This window comes from Miniopterus schreibersii (genome assembly GCF_964146895.1).
Source record: "Miniopterus schreibersii genome assembly, chromosome: 19".
Classification (NCBI taxonomy): Eukaryota; Metazoa; Chordata; class Mammalia; order Chiroptera; family Miniopteridae; genus Miniopterus; species Miniopterus schreibersii.
Window position 1 is genome coordinate 23,407,303 of NC_138119.1, and position 25,028 is coordinate 23,432,330.

The window sequence follows — 25,028 nt, forward strand, 5'->3', positions numbered from 1 at the left end:
CTCTTATAACTAAAGAGTTTTCTTATCACATTATGATGGAACTAACAGGACATTGAAGATTTCCAGAATAAACAATCTAGCAAAAATATTTTTTACCAACAGACAATATACAAACCTGGAAGGTTACTTGAGTCTAAAAATTTTTTTTTCTCGGGAAAAACAGCCTCAGAGAGGGTTATGGGCTTGAGTCCATAATGCGTCCACTGTAGGGATCAGAAATGCCTGGGCAGGATCTGGTCACTACAGCGGGGAGCCCTGGGCCGTTATTTGTATGAACATTTGCATGAGTATTTGGGAGCCTGGGAAGAAAGAGTTGGGGAAGAGCACAGGACTCTCTCAGGAACTGGGTTTCCTGTCCCATCCCACAGACTGTGATTGACCCTCATGAGGGAAAAGCCACTGGATGTAGTTGTTTTTCATCTGAAATTGTGCGAGACCCTGCGGCACAATTTATGAGCACAAAGTAGGGCGTTAGTGAGAAAGGGCATTATTCTTTCCTGCATCAGTGAGGACCCCACCCGCTCAGGGTGTTGTTAGGCTCTTAGTTGGAGGTGGCAGTGGAGTTCAGCACAGACAGATGGGATGTTGGTGCCAGCGGAGGATGCCACACCCAGTGGACGTGGTGGCTCTCAGCAGAGGTACTGGGGAAGAGAAGCAGTGTAAAGAGACATGGCCAGCACCCAGGGCATTTGGAAGAATAGTTGTTTGAATCTGTTTGTGAGCAGTCAAGCGCAGTTGGGTGATTCCCAGTACCAGTTGGGTGCAACTTTAAGGGGATAACCATAGGCTTCATTAGGGCCCCATAGCTAGAAAATAACATGGCACGCCCTGTGAATATAACTCCACTTATATCCATATACCCAGGGAGATTGGCTTACACAAAATTGAAAATATTGTTGTTGCCTTAAACAGAGAAAATAAGCCCTACAGAGGTACTTTATTAAATAAGTGGCCCGGTGCATAATTTTTGTAGTCCTAATCATTTTTAACAACCTCCAAATAGTTTACAAGAATAACAGTTTATAAAAATGTGTATATTGCATAACATTTTATAGATATAGGTATATATAAGAGAAATTTAACCCACTGGTTTGTTAATAGTCTCTCTCCCAGATCATTAACTGGTATTCTGATCTTTAAATTTAGGTTAGGCAGAACAGGACTTGAGAGAAGCATTGCTAAAATTGCCCATTTTTATAAAATGGAGTTTGATGCCGATAGGGATGGGCCTTTAATTTATCTGTCAGTCATGGCCATTTCAACCCTCTCACCGACTGGTTCAGGAAAGATTATCTCCTCTACTTCGGCCCACTGAGACTCAAGGGGAATTTAGCTGAGGGTGTCTTGGACAAGTTCTCTTCTTCCAGATATTGTCCTACATAAATGTGAATCTCAGATCTGTTGCTGTGTCTTCATCTATGTCAGACGTGAAACAAATACAAGGGGGCATAGAGAGCTAAGAAAATCCAAAACCTTTGGATAACTCAGCATTTTAACCCATCCTACTGCTAAGTCTCCAGAATGGAGGAAATGATCTTTTTGCTTAAGTCAGTTAGAGTATTCAGTTGCCTGAAGGTAAATGCATCCTTAACTGATAAAAATTCTGTATTTTTGTGTGACATGATCTCTCTAGGCCCCAGTTTCCTTGTTTGTAAAATGGGAGTAATAGAATTATCCATTTCAGAGAGTTCTTCTAAGATTAAGTGAGATAACACATGTAAATATTCCACCCGAGGACTGGTGCAGGGCAGGTGCCTAATGTTTTTTAACTAGAATTATTACAATCTTTGTAATGTTGTTATTTTGCTTTCAAATGGAGAAACTGGGCCAATGTGTTTGTTAGAAACCAGATGGCTAGCTGGTACTGGGAAATAAATTTGAGTGGGAGCGTGTGGGAAGAGGCTGGAGAGATGGTTTCTTTTTTCTTGTGTGCGAGGAAAAGATACTGCAGAGGGGTTCCTGGAACTGTATATAAGTCAGTCTGTTTCTTGCAGAAAGCCACTGTGGTGGAAGATTTTGCTAACGAAAAGCAGAGTGACAGTGTTAAAATTGGATTTACAAAACCTTTCGTGTATAATGTAGCCATTTGTCTTTCCTCATTGTTCCAAACATTCCTATTATATAAACATTATAAACTCTAGGGAAACTAGATGCTATAGAGATACCTGTACATTTAATAGACACAGAATTTAAGGGAAGCTATACACATCCTTAAGTTCTTTCATTGTACTCCAGAGCAATTTTTCATAATGCTGGAGAGTATTATGCTTTTCCTTAACCTAGTTCATCAACTTTCTGACCTAGTGAGGTCTATTTTTGTATCAACTCTCTTGAGCTAGCTTAAAGTTTTTTTCCATGAGTTTTTTTTCTCTCTTCTACATGATTAAGTAGAGGATCTAGGTATCTTTCATCTCTGTTTAACATAAAGGGGAAACCAAAGTAAAGAAATTGGTTGGCCAAGCGTGAGTAGCCTGTAAATCTTTGTAGAGTATTACGTTTTAGAAACACAAGTTAAGACACACCCCAAGGATGCACTGAAACAATTCGCCTCTGAAGATGAAAACGGAACTAGACAGTCTTACTCCCCCATCTCTTCGTAAACTGGGCGATTGTCAGTGGATCCGACTGATGCTTCCTTTGGTATAAGAGAGGTCCAAGTTTGGAATCTCAGAGTTGCTCACAGATGTTATATTCTTGGGAATGGAAGCAAAGATCCGCTGCAGGCTGCTTCTTCATCTCTTCTCATTTCCTGGTGCCTTCCATTTCCCCCAGTCTAACGGAAAGGGGGAAGGCCAGGGAGCCTTGTCGAGGGATTCCGTAAAGGTCAGCACAGAGCCAGGGCATAGAGCCGACGGAGGGTAGAAAACACACCTGGAGAGACAAAATGAAGATATCCAACACAAGCAGTATTGTGTTGAAGTGAAGACCCCAGCCTCCGGGGCTCGGGCTCACATTCCAGCCACATGGCCTTAGACAGGTGGTTACTTGTCTTTCTGCTTCAGTTTCCTCATCTGTAAAATGGGGACAGTGATAGCACCTACTTCATATGGCTGTTGTGTTTAGCACATATCAATAACTATGAACCGCTGTTATTTTTATTTAGTGATAGGTGCTAGTCAGAATATTCCAGCCACATCTTTAGAATTTTCCCTGAAAACAAAGAAATATATATTAGTTTCCCTCTGTGATGAGATGCCCAAAGGCAGCATGCTGTCGGGGGAGACGCTGGGGCTTTAGCATCAGGGAGACCTGGGTTTGAATGACCTCTTTGTCATTTGCTGGCTGAACAGCTTTACTCCACTTTATTTAACTTCTCTGAGGCTATTTATTTATGTGAACAAAGGCGTATGAATTAACTCATAGGACTGTTGTGAATATTGACTAGAATAAAGAATATGTGTAGTAAGCCCTGTAGAGTCCCAGGAGAATGGAAATCACCCAGCCTGGAGCCTCTTAGGACAGGATGTCTCATCTCCCAGAGAGGACACAGATAGTTCTGCTTCGATTGCAGGTCCTATGAAAGGCTCAGAAGGAGACGGGTATTTTGATGAGCCCCCCACCCCTCTAGAAATAAATACCGAAGGGAGAATGGACTCAGAACTACTAAAGACTTTGTAAGAGTCTCAAACTTTTACAGTTTCCCATTTTCACATCACAATAAAACCACTAAGAAGGTAAAGAGTTTTAACTGCTTATTCTGAGATGGTAATAACATCAATAATAATCATAGTTGTATAGGTCACCCTTACAGAATGCTTATTATATTTCAGGCACCAGGCTGAGTGTAGTCCTTTAATTCTCACAGGCCTGTGGGCAATAGATACATTTTCAAACAATAAACTAAGTATATATATTTTTCTAAACAATTGAAACATAATGTACACGTGGCTTCATTTAACCATATTACTGACCTATAAAGCACTAATAATAATGACAACATAGTAAGATAATATGCACTCTCTGGAAAATAAGCCCCACTCCCCTGCGAGTCCTGGAGTGTGCATGTGTAGGTGCAGCGAAGGAGAGGAGAGGAAAGGAGGCAGAGTCCCTGGGGGCCCTGGGTCAAGGAGGAGGGAGGTGACCGGGCCTGAGAAGCATCCTGGAGCTGAGCAAAGACAGGTGGTGCATGGAGCTCTTCTGGAGGAAGACAGAGCAGACAAGCCTCTCTTCCGTTTGCAACAGGAGCGGAGGCTATAAGATAAAGAAAACATCTTTCTTTTCTTCCACTAGGGAATGCCAGTGGGAAAGGGAGAGGTGAATTCGCTAGATATTTCAGAGGAAGTAGCTAAAACCCAGGGATTGCAGCCAATCCGTGAAAAATACTGACAGCCTAGCAGCAGAAGGCCTCATGCATTAGGTTACTGGATGTATTTCTCTTGCTCGCTTTAGACTCATTTTCACTGGGGTCAGTACTGATATGAGAAAAACGATAAACTTTGCTGGAGCATGAATTCGGCACAGTCCCCTCCTGCTGCTTTGGCTGACAGCCACTTGGGACTAGAACTCGGACCGAGAGTGTTCTGCCCACGGGCCTCACGTCGAGCCTCTGAAGCCCGGGGTTTGAACAGCGAATGCTCTGAAACGGGCGACCTGCCGTTTTGTTTTCACTCCATTCTGAGTTGCGCTCCAGACGTTATTTCGAAAACATAACCTTAGCCCTGACCTTGAAAGTTAGTAGAAACCGGTGTTTCCTCTGAAATGTGAAAACGTACCCGAGACAGTTCTGACATCGGGGAACGCTGCAGGAAGTGTGTGAGAACCGTGTGTAAATGTTTCCACTCACCCTCCTTTGAAGTCACCTAATGAAATGCTGCAAGTGAAGCCCAGAGCTCAGAGCTCGGACTTTAAAACATTCGGGGATGCCTGTACATCCCCAAACACACCCATAAAGGAGCACTTCCCCTAGATCCAGGGGACCGCTTGCTTCCTGTGCTGCTGGGCCGAGAGCGACATGCTGTCCTCCTGGGTCCACCGTGGGAACTCGGGCTCCAGCCGCAGGTTCCTTATCACGCCCAGGCACCTGGAAGCGCTTTATAGGTCACCCATGTGGTTAAACGAAGCCACGTGTACTTCAGGTTTCCATTTGCTGAGAAAAAGCAAAACAGAACGTAATTGACTGTTCAGAAAATTATTTGCTGCTCCTAGGTCTCTGAGTATGGGGACAGTTTTTCAAAATGACATTTATAGTGTACAGAGTACGTAATATTCCATGCAAGAGTAGAAAAAGATGTTTCTTCTCAATAGAACCCCGATACTAAGAGTCAGGCAGAGCCCTGTGTTCTGTGAAATGTGGATGAGTGGGGAATGCGTCGTTTAAAAAGAGAAACTTCGAAAGCATGAGCATGTCCACCTTCCATTTCGTGGTGTCCTGTGTTGGCTCCAGGGACTGTTGGAAGCCGAAGTCACCAACTGTGGCAGAACATTCTGGGAGGGCAGTAGGAGTCATACCTACAAAACTCACTGCTTGTGACAATATAAGTTTCCATATGAAAGTTGCTGTCCCACAGTCCCTCATAAGACTATCGTAATATGTGACCCCTGGTATCACTTATCTATAAATTTCAGAAAACAGATGGACACTACTCACTAAAGCATCTTCCTAAGATAGGAAGAATGCAGAGGGGAAGGAGAAAGAAGCTTATCGAAATGACTGAAAGAGTATTTCTCAAAAGAAGAGAAAAATGTTATTTAAGAGCATATGTTAGCCAATAGGTTACATGCATTCAACAGGATGAAAACAAATAGTAAAAGAAATAAACCTGTTTACTTAGCTGACTCTATTTTGATTAGAAGCTGATTTTGAGTATGAGATATCTGCTTTAACCGAGCCAATCAGTTCCTTGCAAAGTTAACTCTGGGTTTGCAAGGTTCTTACCTCTAAAAAAGTTATAGTGTCAACCTCAAAGTCTTTGAAAAATTCAATCAAACTGGCAGTGGCTTGAAAGAGATGATCTGTGCCCCCCATTGAGAGAGCTGGTCTTTATTTTTACTGGAATGTGATGGAAACTAAAGATTTGAATTGAGAGAAAGATGCCCCAGTGCTTGATTGTTAAAACTGAAACAGCTGGTTTACCACTGAAGTCACTGCCCATGATCTCTTGAAGAGTAACCCACCTTGGGAACCACAAAGGAACACAAGAAAACATGAAGACCATCTTCAGTGTTGAAACAAATAAAATCCTACTGAGCCATTTTCACAGAGCATTGCCTATTTGGATACTCCCTTTCATATTTTATATCTTCAAATTTTAAAGATTCTTTTTAAGGTATTTTTTGTTTGTTTAGAGAAAGCATATATCTGTGGTCAGTTAATAAGCATCTCTCGCTCTCCACACACACACACAGACACACACACACCAGAGAGTATTTGATCTCATAAGAATTCAGAAAGAACAAGAGAACTAACCCATTTAAAAGGTTAGGTTATATACTTAGTTTCAAAAAATATTGTATTGGTATTTTGCAAAGATTTTAAATCATTGTTAAGAAAGCAATCACATTTTAATAATCTAATCTAGGAATTATTAGGGACACATACAGTAAGAATTACTTTGTGAAATCGAAGTGAGATCATGTGTTCAAAGTATTTTGAAAAGGTCTAATTTTGAATTGTGGGAGGAAATAATTTTTCAGTCTTAGTTTCTTCTTTCCCAAAAGGTTCTTGAATATCTAGGCTAGTTGGTCAATCTGCCCAAAAGATTTGTGTACCCAAGATACCAAAGGCCAGTCTTTTGTCTATAACAAAAGGGGGCAAGCAGAAAAGGTCTGGTCACTCCCTCTTTTCTCCAGATAAAGAGGTGCCTACTGCTAGTATTTTCTTTTAATAATGATAATTTACTAATTTAACCCAAAGTAATTGGCTGTTGTTAATCCCTAGACATATAAGAGTTTATGTAATTTTCTAATTTTCTTTCTTAATTACCTACCCAGGAGTCCTATTATATAATTACTATTCATGTGGAAGAAAAAGTCGTAACTGTTGTACTACACACAGTCGATAAATATTATTTTGAAGTTGGAAGAAAAGATTTGGCTAGTACCTTTGCCAGAAATAATTGTGTCAGTTAAAAGTAGCTTAATACCTTTGGAGAAAACATGTAAATTTGCTTTTTGAAAAAAAGTTTAAAGGATTTCATACATAAAGAATGAGGAAAAGTCAAGGCCTTATTTTCAGTGTTTCTGTGTGATAGGAGCCAGCAGTCAACTTCAAACATAGTAGGCTTGTCTAATGAAGTGGTAAGCAGTTTCATGAAGATATGAGTGGCAAATCCTGTGCAAAAGCCAGATATCTATCATGATTTATCTCTATTTGCACTTGGTTCAATGTAAATAAAAACATTCCTCAAGGACAGTGTAACTTTTGCTTATCCTGCCATAGCAAAGAGGAGATGAAAGAGTTAAGAGTCAAAGTAGGGTAAGTTTTATTTAAGAAATTTCCTTATGACCAAAGATAAATAAATGGAAACGGAATCCATGCTTCATATATTTTCCAGGTTCCCTTAAACATTCCTAGAATGAACCAACAGTAATAGTTATAAAAGCAAAACCTTATGCGAGATGGTATGAGCTACTTTTGAGAGCTCCCTTGTAACATTTTGGTTATGATTTGGCTTTGTGACAAAGATTACAAATGGCTTTTCTCTTTCTTGCTACAGGCCCCAGAAGAAACATGTACTTTAAGGTCATTTATTACGTAATTTAAACAGTTTTGGTGTGAGTGAATAGATATAGAGAAAGTAAAAAAACACACCCAACTTTCAAAACTCTTAATTATAATTTTAAATAGGCACAAATAATTTATTTATTTTAAGAATATCATTGTTGGGTTGTTTTATCACCTTCTTAAATGATAAACTTAAAAAAAAAGATATGATATGGTTAAACCATTTAAAATTTGAATATTAAAATCATCTGTAAGTAGGAAGAAAATCATCAGGAATTAGTGAGCTTTATTTGTGAAAATTTGTCCACTGTTCATTCAAATAATATTTATTAGATTAACAAGTTAACTCAATAATATAATAGTGAATAAAATAAATATAAACAAATTAATAAAAACAAGTAATATCATTACTTCAAATAATGTTTATTAAAATTATATGTCTGGTAAGGTTGAAGTTTTAAAAATAGATTACTTTATTTACATATATATGTGTAGTTCTAGAAAGAAAATGGAAAAGTCATACCAAATATGTTGATGGTAATCTCTAAATAATGCAATTATAGGTTGTTTGACATTTTTTTGTTCTTTGTGTTTTCTTGATTTATAAAATAAGTATTATTTTTAAAATAAATAAAAACAATGAAGGTGTTTTCTAAAAAAAGAAAATTCCAAGCACATCCCACATACTTACGGAATGAGTTTATAAGCAAGGCTTTATGCTGTGAGCTCTGGGGATGCAGGGATGAATCAATCACACATAGACCCAATATCTGAGGATGTCAGATTTTGGAATCTAGGTAGAGAGAGATCCAACCTCTCCTATCCATAATCAAAATAAAACCCCAAACTTTACCTTCTAAATTTTGCTTCATCCTCAAGTATTGGGCTTCCAAGTTCTCAGCTGGGAACTCTGTAACAAAAGATAGATTAACAAGAGAAACAAACAAAAGTTTGTTAACATGTATGCCTCATGTGTACATGGGAGATACCCAGGAAAAATTAGTAACTCTCGGAGATGGCTTGGAACTCAGGCTTCAGTAATCCCATCTTCAGCTAAAGATGAATGAAAGGTGTGGAGAGGCCAGTTTTGGGGAAGACGACCAGGAAAAGGGTAGGATTTCTTATGTGGATTTAAGTCAGAGCCTAATCCTGTCGGCTGTTCCTTAATCAGCTCAAATTAAGCCTTATGCCAGAAAGGCATATTTTATGGTAATATATTCTGTCATCCTTCAGAAGCTCTTTCAGATACTTGCTTAATTTCTTTGAATCGGCCTGTCCTTTCAAAGGACATTGTCTTCTTTCTGCAGTCACACATTCAGCTTTCAGATTGTTCTTGCCGCTAAATATACTTTCCCCTCCGCTTTGGGATTTTTGGTTTTCTTGATAGGATAACCAAGACTAAAGGTGGTGGTTTTAGAAAAATACATATCTAGAGGTATCAGAGCTATTAGAAATTTGTCACACAGATTTACTTTTAAGAGGCAATTGATACATGAAAGCAGGACTTTTTTGTAGTGATATCTAAGTTGGCATAGTCTGTTGGAGTGGAGAAAGGTAGTGGATCAGCTAGGAATGTGTAACACTTTACTCCTTTTTAATGAAATATACTGTGTTATGCAATGAATTTAAGTAATAAAATCATGAATAGGGAAAGATCACACAAAAGGACCAATTTGATATGCTAATAAATTAAGTTTCTTATTTTCTCTAAATAAATAATTTGTCTTGAATTTCAGTGATTTTCTAGTAATAGGAATGTCAGAAGAATAGGTAGCCTTATCCAAGATTCCTGGGTTTTTGGTTGTTGTTGTGTTTGTTTGTTTTTAAGCGTCTTCAATTTTTATTAGAAATATAGATAAGACGCAGTGTTGAATACATAATTTTAGAATTTTAGATAAATATCATTTATTCAGCCTGCAGTATCAAACAGAATAAAGTTTATTTTCAGATGAGTTTCCTAAGCAAACATAATAAGAATAGCCAATTTTAAAAAAATAAAAACCAATTTGTACTTTTCCCCCCAAATTTGCCCTGAATATTTTTTGCAGCTTCAAAAATATTTGGATAAGCCTTTTAGTATTTTTTTATTTCACTCACTCCTTATACTTTCTCTTTTAGATGGGTTCTGGAAGTCGAAGTTCAGACTTTCACAAGAGAACTGTTCTTTCAGAAATTTCTAGCTTAAACAGATGTGGAAAAGACTGGGGCCCTAATGGAAAACCATTCATTAAATATATGAATGCCTGTCAGACCCAATAATTTTTTTTTTTTTTTTGAGAAGTTTAAACTTATTTTTTGTTTTGGACTAGTACTTAAGTGTTATTTTAAAGGGCACATAAACTTACTTGGCTAGCTGTATGAACCATGAGGACTTTCCATATATGCATTGATTTATGCAACTATGGAAGGAAGCAAAGCTTACTCCCGCCTGGAGGGACCCTATGAGCTGATCGTCACTGCATAAACTCTAACGGAGCGCTCCCAGTTTATTATTATTCTCTGAGCAAATTAATATACTTTCCTTGTGCCATTATTACAGAAATGAATCAGTTTTTTTTAAATTATGAAATTTTTATTTCATAATAAATATAAAAAATTAATCAATAAATACAAAATAATTTCAATAAATTTTGTGCTATTTTAATTAATCTGAATCAGTTTTTTTTAGTTATAATGTTATGCTTTGATTACTCAGCTAAATGGTTTTAAACTGTGCTTCAGGAAACAACCTGAGTGTCCATCAGTGGGTGAATGGATAAAGAAAATATGGCATCATACATACGTACATACATTCAGTGGAATATTATTCAGCCATAAAAGAATGGAATCTTGCCTGGCCAGCATGGCTCAGTGGTTGAGCATTGACCTATGATTCAGGTGATCGAGGTTCAATTCCTGCTCAGGGCACATGGGACCCACTGAGAATGTATTTAAAAAATAATCTTAGGAAAGACTCCACTGCTGAATACTTCTTTCCAGTTTCTTTTTTCTAAATCTTAGTTATAGAGCAGTAGGAGCTAAGCCTATACCACAAGAGACCTAATTTAGAGGACTGAATATAAGAATGTAGTCGAATCATGCCGGTGAGTTAGAAAAAGCAAGTATTTGGGGAAACTGGGCACAACTTAAAAATAAAAAGGTGGCTTTTAACATAGCTCACAATAAAAGACTTACTATTCACGTATGGGGCATAATTTCAGAAACTGATGGAATCAGATTATCCAGTTCTCTATTTCAACCGTGTCTAAAACTCCGAAGAGAGATGGCGATAAAGGTGGTTTAATGATTTTAAAAGCGATGTAATCATGATATTTATGTCTATATGCCTTTATGTAAGCGAACTACAGTTATTCCTGTTCTTTCCGATATTTTTTTCTTTGCATATTATCTTCACATTTATGAAGTCATTCAATAATGTATCTTCATTCATAAGAAGGACTAACCTTTTCTAATATACTGAATCCATAAAACCATCAGTAACTTTGCTTCCTCTGGAATTCAAGTTTTTCAGGTGGTTGTGAATGAATAGATAATTTTATTTCCCAATGCCAGACGCACTGTCCCCTTAATTATATCTACTTGGAGGAAAGGAGGGACAATAGCCAGTCTTCTATCCTGCAATCGATAAAACTTCCAAGAAAAAAATTGATTCCAATTTTCTCTTTGCAGGTAATACTGTGTTTTCATAGCACTACAGCTTAAGGGAATGATTCCCTATCGTGCATGTGATGCCAAGTCTAATTTAAAAGTCGTCTCCTTATAGCTTTGTAGGCATTCTAGAAGGATTTACCAACTGGAAATCTACCTTTTGAAGTTAAGGAGGTGTGTAAATGCTTATTACGTACCTGAGATTCTGTCTAAAGATAGATGACGATCATTTGCATAACTCAGTGATGAAGACCACAAAGACTTTGCCCCATTTCATTAAACAAAGCATTTTACTAAACATTCTAGGCCTTGATGTTGGTATAGAGATTATAAGCCCTGGAGGCTCTGTGTTCTGCCTATTCTATTGGAAGAAAACTAGCTAGAGGGTAAAAAGGAATAGAGATAGGTGGAGGTGAGAGAAACCCAATTACTTACATGTTCAATGGCTTATAGTCATTCATGACCTAAATGAAGTAAACATCCAACGTACATAGGTTAGTAGGTAAATACACAAGATATTCTTTAGGTGTTTTAGAAACTTGAGGATAAAGCTTGAATGATTCTTTTTGGAAAAGAAGATTCGTATTTCTCATTATAACTTTTTATTCATCTCTTATTTATTTCTCATAACTGTTTTATTCATTATATCTGTTTTATTCATCTCTTTTACTTGCACAAAATATATTTATAGATCAAGCGCATGTTCAAATTTCCAATCTTAAGTCAAATGTTTCATAAAAAAGAAAAGCATGTACATAGTTTCTTTTTAGGAAGTTGTACTCACCATAACATCAAGTTTAGTTTTACATATGGAATGCATCATGAAGATAAATTGTGGAAATTTTTATTTAATGCACTTTCAGATGTCAGCACTCCAGCCCAGGTCTTCATCACCTCACACCTGTGTCACTGCAATAATGTCTTCTTTCCCTACTTCTAGTTTTTCCAACCCAGCCCAGTAAGATAAATTTCCTCAAACATCACTTCAATCATGTCTGGTCCCTGTTCTAAAATCGACCCTTACTGCCAATTGAATGGTATCCAAATTGTTTTTGTTGGAATTCCAACCCCTCCGTAATCTGGCCTCACCTTGCCATCCAGATATCTCCGGTTATTTCCCAATACTCCATTCCCCTCTCTAATTAGTCTGTCTCCTCTCTGTCTCCACAGTGCTGAGCACTTTGCTGCCTCTGCACTTCTGCTTCTGAAGCTTCCTTAACCTGGAATAACCTCACCTCCCAGCTTTTAACTTCTTTACTCTCCACCTTTCAAGGACCATCGTTTGTCCCACCAATACAGGAATCCTTCATGGGGTACGCCTGCCCTGTGGACCCTTTCCTAGCCTGACCACCCACAGGACTTACTGTCTATTACGCACGTGTCTCACCCATTCTAAGAGGCATTTAAAAAAATAAAAACAATATATTTTAAATGGAATTTATTTTACAATCAGTGGCATGAAGGGTTTTTTCATTTCTAACTGGCATATAAAATAAGAGTTCATCTTAGGATTTGTGGTAGCCTAAGAGTTGGACAATCAGTGTATTATATTATTGCTGATTATTTCCCATTGTTTTCCCGTGTGTCTGGCAGGTTGCCCAGCATTATTAAAATTTTTACAACCATGGACATCTTTATTTTTTTTCCTGTCTTTTGAATACCCTATAGTTCTAAGTATATAGTTGGGCTTCTTAAATTTAATTAGTGAAATTTTATTGTAATTAAATGTAATAAATATCATGAGTATGCTTGGTTACAAAGTGCTTTTATGAATTACTGTTAATTTTTTCTTTTATCTTAAACTTTTCATTAAAGTACATACGTACAGAAAGTGCACATAAAAATGCAGCTTAATACTTTTTTCATAAACTCAGTACACCCAGGGTAACCAACACCAAGATCAAGAAACAATACACTACCAGGATCCCAGAAACCCTTCTTCAGGCCATCTTCCAGTCGTGAGGGTAACCGTTATACTGGCCTTGAAAAGTATATATTAGTTTGGCAAGTTAGGTTCTTTATTCTAGGACATGTCATTTGTTGTACATATGTATTAATTTATCCTGATTAAATATCTAGGGGCAAGAATGCTGGGTCACAGAGTAGGGTAAAGTCACCTTCAGGAGATGCCACCTAACTGTCTCCCAAATTCAATTCAGTTATGCTTTCAGCAGCATTATGTAAGAATCTTGACTGTTCATATCTTCAGCAACGCTTGGTGTTCTCTGTCTTTTCCATTTTAACCCTTATGGTGGATGCGTACGGTATTGTTACTATTTTTTTTGTGTGCAGATAAAAAAATGCTTTCAGCGTATTTTTTGGATTTTTCCCTCAGCAATGTGACAGTTATTGAATATGAGCATGATAGGTTGAACTATAGGGATTCTCATAAAAATAGTTACTGAAGCTGTTACAGTACTCATTTTGGATATCTGCCTGACTGTAGTTCAATGCCTGCATGACTAATAAACACCGTATTTTGGGCCATTTCTGGTGATGGGAGATGGAGACTATATAACTCACATTTTGTTCATTACCTCTTCGGATTAATATTATTTGTTATTTTTTTGTTTGCTAGTGCCTCTGATTAAAGCAGCATTATTTAGTGGGCAGATAAAGTTAAAATTAAACATTTGAGCCCCACTGCTGGTACAACTGTTATCTGTTGTGAATATATGTTGCACATGAAAGCCGTGGTTTGAAATCTGTGTACTTAATCTATTTCTCATTGATTTTTCATATGTTCTAAGATATTTTATGTGCTTGAAGTATTATATAATTAGCCTATAATTCTATTTCTCTACCCTACGATTGCTGAGAGAAACAGTGTGGTCACTTTTCTTGCCAATATTCTTTCCTACTCATGTTCAGGCCAAGACATTTGGTTTCTTACTGAGTCATAGAGCTATATTTTTTAAATTGCTCTAAAATCAAAGATGCTGACTTCAGTGTATTTAAATGCAGAATTCTGCTGTACAGAATTGTGTGGCTAATTACCGTAAAAATTAATTATGGCTCAGAAATGAGAGAGGTGTACTCCCTCCATCACAGCGATCCATTTATAGAACTAGGCCTTAGGAAGCAGCCAAGGGAACAGTGCAATAGTTTTGTGAAACCATGATGAATTTCCACCTTTTTCTTTTGTGGTCTGGAAACTTGAAGTGCTGAGTTCCATCAGCCTGTGATGGATTGGATATTAAGAGCCTCTTACTGAATGAGCATGGATAGGGCTTTTTTTACATAGTCACTGGGTAAAGAGTATCTAATTTTGGGATCTGCCTCTTCCTCTGGTATGCTGGACACTGATTAGTTCATTACCTATAAATTGCTGCATTTGATTTGTCTCCTAACTCCAACCTAAAGCACCTTATAACAATCTTATTAAATAATCTAAAATTCTGCTTCAAGACAGGAAGTCTGTCTGATTTCTTTAATATGTGGAAATGTCTGCTAGATGGATGAAAACATAGTAAGTGTTCATATATATGTACTTAAATAAAAAGGTAGAAAACTATATGTGAAATATAATCCTAATTATGTAAATAAGTCTATGTGTATCACACACACACACACACACACACACACACAAATGCACAAATACGGAAAGAAATACCAAAACATTGAAGAGCGATTATTTGCAGGTAGTGCAATAGTGGGTGTTATTTATTTTCTTCTTATGTGATTGTCCCTTTTCCACTTTTTTTTTTTAGATAGCATCTGTTACTGTTATGAGAAAATGTTTTAATGTAAAATTTGAAAATAAAGATGTAATATGAAGTTGTTTATCTAATTTATATTAGATACAGAAACAGCAGGACCCTTAGAACTGATCCCTCCAAACCTCTCGGTCAAACATCTTCTCAGTGTTACACTGATACAGAAACTAGCATTCTTCTCGTTGGTCCAATACATAAACGAGCGTGATACTCATGAACAGAGCAGACCTGTGGTCATTCTGTTGTAGTGTAGGAATCCAAAACTGAGGAGTTTACTTACTATTTGAACTTACAGGGACACTATAACTTGAGCTTTTTCTTATAGAGTCATTTGTAACTGGTATACCATTTTGTCTTAGTAGCAAATTTCAATTATACTTCCGTTTTGTTTTAGTTTTCCGTATTTTTCTTAGTAGTTGAAGTATTGGTTTTCCAACGTGCTGCCTCTTGAACTTGGTTTCCCCCTGTATTTCTGGTCATAATTAAAACAGCACCAGCATTCTTGTTTCTCAAGCTGGAGATCTGAGAGTCATTCCAGACTCCCCCCCCCCCCCCCATGTCTCACATTCAGTCGCTCCCTGGGTAATGCTGAATCTAAGGACACCTCTGGCACCTGCCCCCTCCTCTTCCTTCCCACTCTCCCTGGTTCTTGGTTAATTTTTTGCCTAGTCTGTTTGAACTGCCCCACTGCTGATGCTTCCCCGACCCCCCCCCCACACTCTCCCTGGTGACCCATCCAAATGTAAAGCCATTGGGCTGCTGTGTTTCTGACCCCTGTCTGTGGCCCCTCATCTCCAGCTGAGGTTGGACACCGAGCGTGGCGAGTGAGGACATGAGAGCCCATGAGGTGTCCCCGGCCCTCGCCCTGCGCCCCGCCAGGAAGCGGGCGTGTGGCTGGCAGATCCCCCACCGTGTGGCCCACCTCCGTGCCCGGGGACCTGCCACTCTTTCCTTCCCAAGGGCTCCCCCTCCTCTTGTCTGCTGACTCCCGAGTTTCCCCTGAATCCCGCCTCAGGCCTGGAGGCCGCCTTTCCAGATGGGCCCGCAGTTGGCCTGTCTCTGCGCCCTCGCGCCCGAAGCACCCTTTTATTCTGCTCCTCCATGAGCCCTGCTCTTGTTCACTTACATGTTGGTTTTCTCCACGAGACCACGAAGCCCCCCCATTTTGATATTGCACCGCTTCCCCCCCCCCCACAGAGTGCGTGCATTCGCTTTCCCCTGTGTGGGTGCTGGATGTTACAGAGCACCCCTTCACCCACCCTGCCTGCCCTTCCAGTTGGTGCCTCATAGTGGGAAAAGCGGGCAGAAGTTGTTCAGTGGCATCACAGCAATACCTTAGACGGCAAAACCGAAGGGAGATCTGGAGAAGAGCCTCCTGCCTCTCACCTTATTTCATATTCACCGCCCACCCAGGCATTGGCAGTGAGGCCGGAGGGTGGTGGCCCTCCGGCCACATAGGGGACTTCCAGCGATGGGTGTGATACAGAGAACAGAGCATGCAGGAGACTGGGGTGTGAAAAACTAGTCAGACAAAGGCAAAACCACTAGAGGAACCTGGGGCAAAAGTAAGATACTTAAACTGTGATTGGTTAAGATTGCAGTCTTCTTCAACTCTGACTTCCTTTCTGACCTATGTGTCTTTGTGTCCAGTGACACCAGGGTGATTTAGGCTATTTTTTTTTTTTTTTAGATCCATAGCTATAGCTATACTACAAACACTGAGTATGTCAGTGTATGAAGTTGAAAGTTTTAAAGCCTACCAGATAGGAATAAATTTTTTTTGGATAGAAGATATTAGAGAAAAGACTGAATTATCTTTCTCGTCTCTAGATAGAAAATATTACACTTTTGTGTGTGTGTCATGGGAGTAGTTATTCAAAGAGTATGCAGCCAAAAACACAGGGGAAAGAGCGTCGTGGACCCTTGTCAGTCAACAATAACACAGTTGTTACTCATTTCTAGATTTTGTGGGGTTTGCAGTATTTGTCAGCTTTTAATGATTTGAAATGTATGTGAACAATTATGTTTCGTGTAGATAACTATTTTTGTATCTACTTTTATAGTGTAAGCTTGCTCTCTTTTCCTAAAGGGGGCCCCCAAATTGTATGAGCCTTCGGCCCACGGAACCCAGGTCTGTCCCTGAATAGAAGATCTATCTGGGGGAACATTGATGTTTTATTACCTTTTGCTGAGGCATCTCCCCATTGCTCTTCAGGCAGACACCCTGCTTAAAAAAAGCATGAATTTACTAGGGGGCGAGTCAGAGACGATCTGTTATCCTAGATTACGACAGCAAATGCCAAGCGCACGTGTGCTGTAGTTTTTCGAAACTGGCCTTGTAAACAGTTATAGGCAGGAAACATACCTTTCGTCCATGTGTCTGTCATACCCAACCCAGGCTTTTGGTAAAACGACTGTACTTAAATGTTTATGGACTTAATACCACGTCCCTTTTCTGGCCATAAATCACTTCCATTCTCTCTTCAGTTGTTAATAAACTGTGAACGTTAGCTCTGAAATAAATATAAACAGACCTTAATAGGCTATGAGTTGGATGTTTTTTCTTTTTCTGCCTCCTTGCCCCCCGCCCCCCGTTGGAAATGTCTCCTTCCTGCCTCCCTACCACCTTTACTTTGCAATCTTGTCTTTTTTCAGTCGATTACCTGTTGGAACACTGATGGGCCTGTTTTTCTCTGACGTATTCCAGTGCTTCCATTTATTTCCCAAATGTGGATCCTTGCTTTACTTTTTCTCTTTTCCCCTTAGGACCTCCTAAGATTGTACAGTTGTTTCCAACTACCATCTCTGCAGTGCTGATTTAGTTGTGGGAGCTAATAAAACTTTACTGCCATTTAAAAGGGTGACTGAAGATGTCTGGCAAGTGCTGAATATTCACCTATGTTATTGCTCACGTTACCAGTAAAACCCAGCCCGTTACACATCGAAGGGTCCTTTCTAAAGATGAGAGGGAATCTGGAAAGAGTTAGTGTGACTAAGGTTTTTGTGCACGGTGCCAGATTTTAAAAGCTGTATAATGTTGAAGTTTTACCACCTCTATAAAGCGTTTCCCAGTAATGTTAGTCCACATGGATGGCTCCCCTCTTGACGGCCTGAAGCACACATGGTTACTAGCATTTATGCCTTGTGGAGCCTCTGAAACAACTGGACCTTTACAACCCTCTAGTTTATCTCCTCATTGAATGCACTTAAAGCTCTATTATGTGACATTCGAATGCACGCTTCCCAAAGCTTCTTGTTGTTGAATATATTAGTTCTTAGGAGGCTATGTGGAAATATGGAAAATATGATGAGATCTTGAAAGCTTCACTGTAAAATCAACACATAATCACAGCAGAGATATACAAAAGGCTCCTTTTAGTGACTGAAGGGCCTGGGGGTAGGCAAAACTTGCCTGTAACTTGACTACATGTTAAAATATTTAAACAAGCGTCAATCAGAGTGGGTGCAAATCAACATGGAAGCCTAGAGACAGTTAAGTCATTAAGGGGAGTGTTTGTAGTGCCTACCCAGGCACTGTCTAAAAGTGGGGGAGCCTCACCAGCTGAGTTAGGAGTCCGTTTGGTGCTATATGAGTCTGATTAGTGAAGAAAAGAATTGTAGATTCTTTTCCATGAGATTTTCCATCTCATCGATAAGAAAACTTCTGTTGTGAGATTAATCAACCAAATGCTATGAAGTGTTTAACGCATGGAAATCACTTCCTCTGTCTTGTTTCCAAACTCAACAAGCACTGGACAGTACGGTGGATTTGCATTTAAAGTGTAGGGGGACCATCTTAAACCAGGACATAGTTTGAACATTGTATATAGTCAAGGTTATGCTTAAAATCTGTTGAATCACTTTAAATTACCAAGACCTAGGTAGGCCCTTAGAATAGCTCAGAATCTAATATATTTATTTTCCTTTCCTTTCCTCCTTTCCTTCCCCCTCCCCTTCTCTTTTTCTCTCTCTTTTTTCCTTTCCCTGGGCCAGTTGGAGTCTAAGATTTCTTTCAAAGCTAGGCGTGAAGGGTAATGGGTACCTAAAGAACTTCACCCTATATTATAATCTCACAGTGTTTGAGAGCAAGAGATCTGGAGTCCTGTGCCTTTTTTTGAATCTTATACTTACTCACAATGTCTTAGTTACTTGCTTTAAAAAGTAAGTACTTACAGCTTATGGAAAAAATTAAATGAGGTCAGACCTCAGAGGGGAGGGGCGTGGGGGGAAGGAAACAGATTAATCAAAGGACACATATACATATATGCATAGCCCATGGACGCGGACTAGTGTGGTGAAGGGCTGGGGAGGGGTGGGGGCGGGGAGGAGGGGAGCAAAAGGGGACGGGGATGGGGGACATCTGTAATACTGTCAACAATAAATTTTTAAAAATTAAATGAGGTAAAGTTTGTAAAGTTCTTTGCCTGGGTGCTATTTATGTAGTAGCTATCAAACCACCACCCAGTTATGTTTTGGGTTCCAGAATAAGTCTACCTCTAGAAGCCGGTGGAGAAGCCATGTGGTCATAAATGTGACCCTCCTCCTTGTGAATGTGCGACTTGACATTGTCAGTTTGGGGGTTCAATGTAAGTGTGTTTGCCCCAAAGAAATAACTTCCTTACCCCAAATTCATTTAATCTCTGTTGAAATGAGGTTCCTGAATTTAAGAGCCAGATTTTAGACCCTAGGAAATTCTTCTTGGGAATTAAATCTATATTTTGAGGTATTTTGGAGAGATCTTGCTAATTTTAGTTAGGTGTATGCTGCAGGAGACTAATAGGATTTTTGCATGTCAAGCATAAACCATATCCTCTTGTATATTAGCTCACTTCCAGTAAAATGGGCGTTGTTGGGGGCAGATCAGGACACATAAATACTTCTCTTAGTTATTATAAATTAAAACTTGTTTTAGTACTGGGGAATACTTTGGTTTCATAGTTTCTTATCTTAATTACATATTTAATGACTATAAACAAATACTTGGAAAGAGCCTGAAATGCAGAATTCCTTTCCAGTGTGAATTATTTCATGCTTTAATTTATCTATTTTAAGATGTTCAAATACTTTTAGAAATTAGCAGTATGAAAGACTTTTCTAGAGAAGAGATGGTAGCTCTGTAAAGTTGTTTTTAAAATGCCCTTTTTATATAGTTTTGAGACTCTGGCCAAATCCTGTGTACTGTACATTTATATCAAGATCTTCATAGTATACAGTTGGCCCTCCATATCCGCAGGTTCCATATCTGCAGATTTGAGCAAAAAGGGTTACGTGGTTGCTAACAATGTAGTTAGGCCTACTTTGGTTATTTCTGTACTAAACATGTACAGACTTTTTCCCCCCTTGTCATTATTCTTTAAACAATAATGTATAACAACTACTTACATAGCATTTACATTGTATTAGGTATTACAAGTAACCTAGAGATGATTTAAAATATACAGGAGGATATGCATAGGTTATAAGCAAATACTATGTCATTTTATTTTATTTTAAACTTTATTTTTATTGATTTCAGAGAGCGGAAGAGAGCAAGAGAGAGAAATATCTGTGTGAGAGAGAAATATTGATCAGTTGCCTCCCATATGTGCCCCAACCGGGGATCAAACCCGCAACCTGGGTATGCGCCCTGACCAGGAATCAAACCCACAGGCTTTCTGTGTATGGGATGACGCTGCAGCCAACTGAGCCATACCCACCAGGTCATACTATGCCATTTTATACAAGGGACTTGAGTGTGGAGACTTGGATTTTGGTAGCTGGGAGACAGTCCTGGAACCAATGTCCTGTTGATACCAAGGGACATTGTATATTCAAATAAAAAAGCTCACTTGGATAGTGCTCAAGTACCTCCTTAATTAGGTGTTGTTTTCTTTGTTACTCATAAAGAGCCTTGAGTGCAGATTGGACTTTTTCCTGTTTTCATTGTAGCCAGGAGTGAGAGCAGGTAGTTTATGTATGTAGGCATAAATGCGTGTATACGTGTTTGTACAGATGTATGTGAATGTATGTATTTATGCACTAATTTCATAATTCCTTTTTCTAGTGTAACCAGGAAGAGGTTTTTTTCCTTTTAAAATTGTTATTATTTTTATTGTTGACACTATGACAGATATCCCCCAGTTGCCTCCTGCACTTTGCCCACCTCCACCCAGCTCCCACCAACTAGGAAGAGTTTTAATGGGACAATTGGATTCCCTGAGATTTTTTAAATTCTAAAATAGGTATTTAGTAGAGGGGAAAAAAGCATTAAATAAACAAACTGAAAAATACCCCAAGGAAACAAAACAGGATTCAATTAAATACATAAATGAAAAAGTTAACCTTTATTTTTATTTTTTTTTATGTTTTTCCAGCTTTATTGGGGTATAATGGACAAAGAATTGTAAGATATTTAAAGTTTACATTGTGATGATTTGATATATGTACGTATTAAGAAAGGATTCCCTTCATCTAGTTAGTGATTACATCATCACCTCACATGTTTATCTTTTAAAAAATTATTATTATTTTAGGTGAGAACATGTCAGTTCTACTCTCAGCAAATTTCAGTCATACAATACAGTGTTATCAGCATGGTATCACTTATACATGGAATCTAATAGTATTATTTTTGGTGATAACATTTATGTTCTACTCTCTTAGCAAATTTGTACAATGTGTACAAATTTGTACTATACTGTGTTGTCAGCATGGTATCACTTATACATGGAACTTAAAAAAAAAAGTCAAACTCATAGAAATAGAGTAAAATGGTGGTTGCCAAGGGCTAGGAGGTGAGGGAAATAGGGAGAGGTTGATAAAAGAGTATTAACTTTCAGCTATAAGATGAATGAGGTCTGAGGATCTAATGTACAAAAGACAATCTTTTATATTTTTATTTTTTAAAATAATAATTATTTTTTAGCAAGCTGAATTTCCTCAATCATTTGTAACACATTGACATGGTGACACGTAAGAAATTTTTGGAGATAAGTTAATGAAATACACTTTGACACTTTAAAATAGCTAGCAGGAGTGATTTCACCCTTCAGAAATGTCTGAAGATTGCTTTTATTTTCTCAGCTGCTGCACACTGGGGAACTTTCATCACGTGGAAGGTGTGGTAGTTTATACAAGTTTTAGGTGTTCATAGAGTTGAAGTTGAGGGTCACTTTTGCTGTCAGTCCTCTGGAGTGTCTGCATTGAACCCAAGTTTCCTAATGCTTTTCCAATTTCTAAGCCTTCCTGCAACCCATTTTCTCCATATGAACTGGGTAAAATTGTAGTTCCACCTAAAAACACACCTCATGACATAACTTTCTTATTTCATGGTCTATACAATGAATGACCAACCACACTTGTTTATGAGCACTTACTGTTAGAATAGCTCATTCTGCAATTTTCCAAATTAAGTAGGCATAAGGTTCACAAAGAGTAATACAAATGGAAATTATCAGTGGATGATCTCAGGAGACCTCAAAGTGTGACCGTCTTTGGTGGATTTGCTATGATTTGCAGGCTATGAAACTGGTTTTGTCAGCGCTCTTAAGAATGGACCCATCCTCGGGAATAGACTCTTATAAAAACCGGAGTCATAGCAGTGCTGTCTAAAATCAGAATAAGTGAGACAGAGAAAGACACATTCTGTGTGATCTCACTTATATGTGAATCTAAAACAAAAATAAAAACTGAACTCAGATACAGAGAATAGATAAGTGGTTGCCGGAGACTTGGGGTGGATGAAATGGGTGAAGGGGCTCAAAACGTACCAATTTCTAGCTATAAAACAAATAAGTCCTGGGGATGTAATGTATAGCGTGGTGACTAGAGTCAATACTACTGTACGGTATGTTTGAAAGCTGCTGAGAGAAGAAATCAAGTTCTCATCAGAAGAAAAAAGTTGTGATTATGTGTGGTGATGGATGTTAACTAGACTTACTGTGGTTATCACTTTGCAATATGAACAAATATTGAATCATTATGTTATATACCTGATACTAATACAATGTTATATGTCAATTACATCTTAATAAAAAAAAGGAAAAATATTCTTCTAAGCAAAGTTTCTTTCAAATTCTGTTCTTGAAGATGTATACAAAGATTGACTTCACTTTCATTTCTACTTAATACTATTCTATTTCATGATACATAATAATGTATGCTGCTTTTTTGGTTTAAAACAGTATTTGCATCTCAGTCCAGAGTGGAATGTACATAGCAGCTTATTTTTAAGTATTGATTACGATTGACAATGTGAAATATATTTAAACTAAGAGAGAGTCTCAGGAACACAGGAGTTTATGTAAAAAATAACCATTGAGCCACAAGTGTCCTGGTTAGATGTTTAAAAAATACAAGAACTCTTTCAGCTATCAGTTTCCTCATCTATAAAATAAAGAAGCTGGATTAGGTGGTCTCAAAGGCCCTTTGAAATATAGACTGCTACAAATCAATAGAGAACCATTTTTATATTAAAACTCTTAATGTACAATTAATGGTTCCTTAGTGATTTGAAACAGCTTTTGTGTTAGTACAAATGCACCAGTGCAAAGCCTCTTACACTATTCTTCCTTTATTCCATTTGTCATTATAATCGACGACCGTTTCCAATCTCCTGAGAACGTTTCTCATGGTTAGATAATTTAAGGTGTTTTTTTTTTTCTTCTTATATGTGGCAACAGGAGAGGCCAGGAACCTCACTTAATGGTGATTCTCTAGTTTACAGTGATCTAGTTTTATTCAGATGTTGGCAAGATCTGTATTTTCTAATAAAATGGGTTGCAACTGTTTCCAATTTGATTTTTTCTTAAGTGGATGAAAAAGTGATTTGAGACTCCCGACAGAAGTCTGTTCTGTATCTTTCCCAACTAGTAATAGTATGGTACATGATAATCCCGTTGTGAAAGCCTCATAAATGTTGATGAATTGGAAACCGTATTAAGAGCAAATCAAAGCCTGCTTATAGTCCGTACCATTTGAACATACTTGCCTTGTGAAAATGCAACTAAATTAGAAAGTCTTCCATTTTCATAAGAATGCCTAGACTTAGTGATTTCCATGCATAGAGAGTAGACAGTAGGATAGACTTCTGGTGATGATATTTGATAACTTCTCTCCCTTGGGTTTGAAAGAAAGATATATTTGAGATGCATTGTACTTAAAAAAAAATGTTTTTATTGATTTCAGAGAGAGGAAGGGAGAGGGAGAGGGAGAGAGAAACATCAATGATGAGAGAGTCATTGATCGGCTGCCTCGTGCAGGCCCCCACTGGGGATCGAGCCCGCAACCCGGGCATGTGCCCTGACCGGGAATCGAACCCTGACCTCCTGGTTCATAGGTCAGCACTCAACCTCGGAGCCACACTGGCCTGGCGAGATGTATTATGCTTTTAAAGAAGGGTGCATAGACATTGATTTTACTTCCATTTCTACTTAATGCGATTGCATTTCATTGTTAAAGTTGAGATACTCTACAATTCTTGTTTTCTGATTTTTTTCCTCCTTTTCAATTGAGAATTATTTATGGCCACATTATGTGTCTTGCCCTTGAAACAAATATTCTGTCCATGTATTCAGTTTCGCTTTCCTTTGCTCTCTTAAGTCTCTACATCGGACATTATCCTCAAAGTTATTTATTATCAATCAAATTTATCAAATGCTTTCTCAGACAAGTCAGTCGTTGCCATTTCCTTGAGTTAAGAAGCCACCTTCTATGTTTAAGACATAAAAATGTCAGCGGTCTGATTATTGAAATATGTGTCCTATTTATGGTCAAATTTTAGTTACAGTCTGATTTCTGTAGCTAGTGTATGTATTTGATGAGCAGAATGAGCCATACAGCTTAGTTCAAGCATGATATATCACTCAGAATTCCGTTTTTCAAAATATGGCATCTGCTTCTTTAGACCATTATGTTGATATATGCTTTATTTCATATGTAAAATTCCAGGAGCTGTATAAGGTTAAAACTTGAGGAAATATATCATTTGATTTATGGGATAATTACTATAATGCATAGATTTG

At 38.2% G+C, this 25,028-nt stretch overlaps 1 protein-coding gene across 1 annotated transcript in view; it reads left to right on the forward strand.

Annotated features, from left to right (window-relative positions):
* HMCN1 (hemicentin 1) overlaps window positions 1-25,028 on the forward strand; it is a 344,699-nt gene that overhangs the window by 93,097 nt on the left and 226,574 nt on the right. The window lies entirely within an intron of this gene.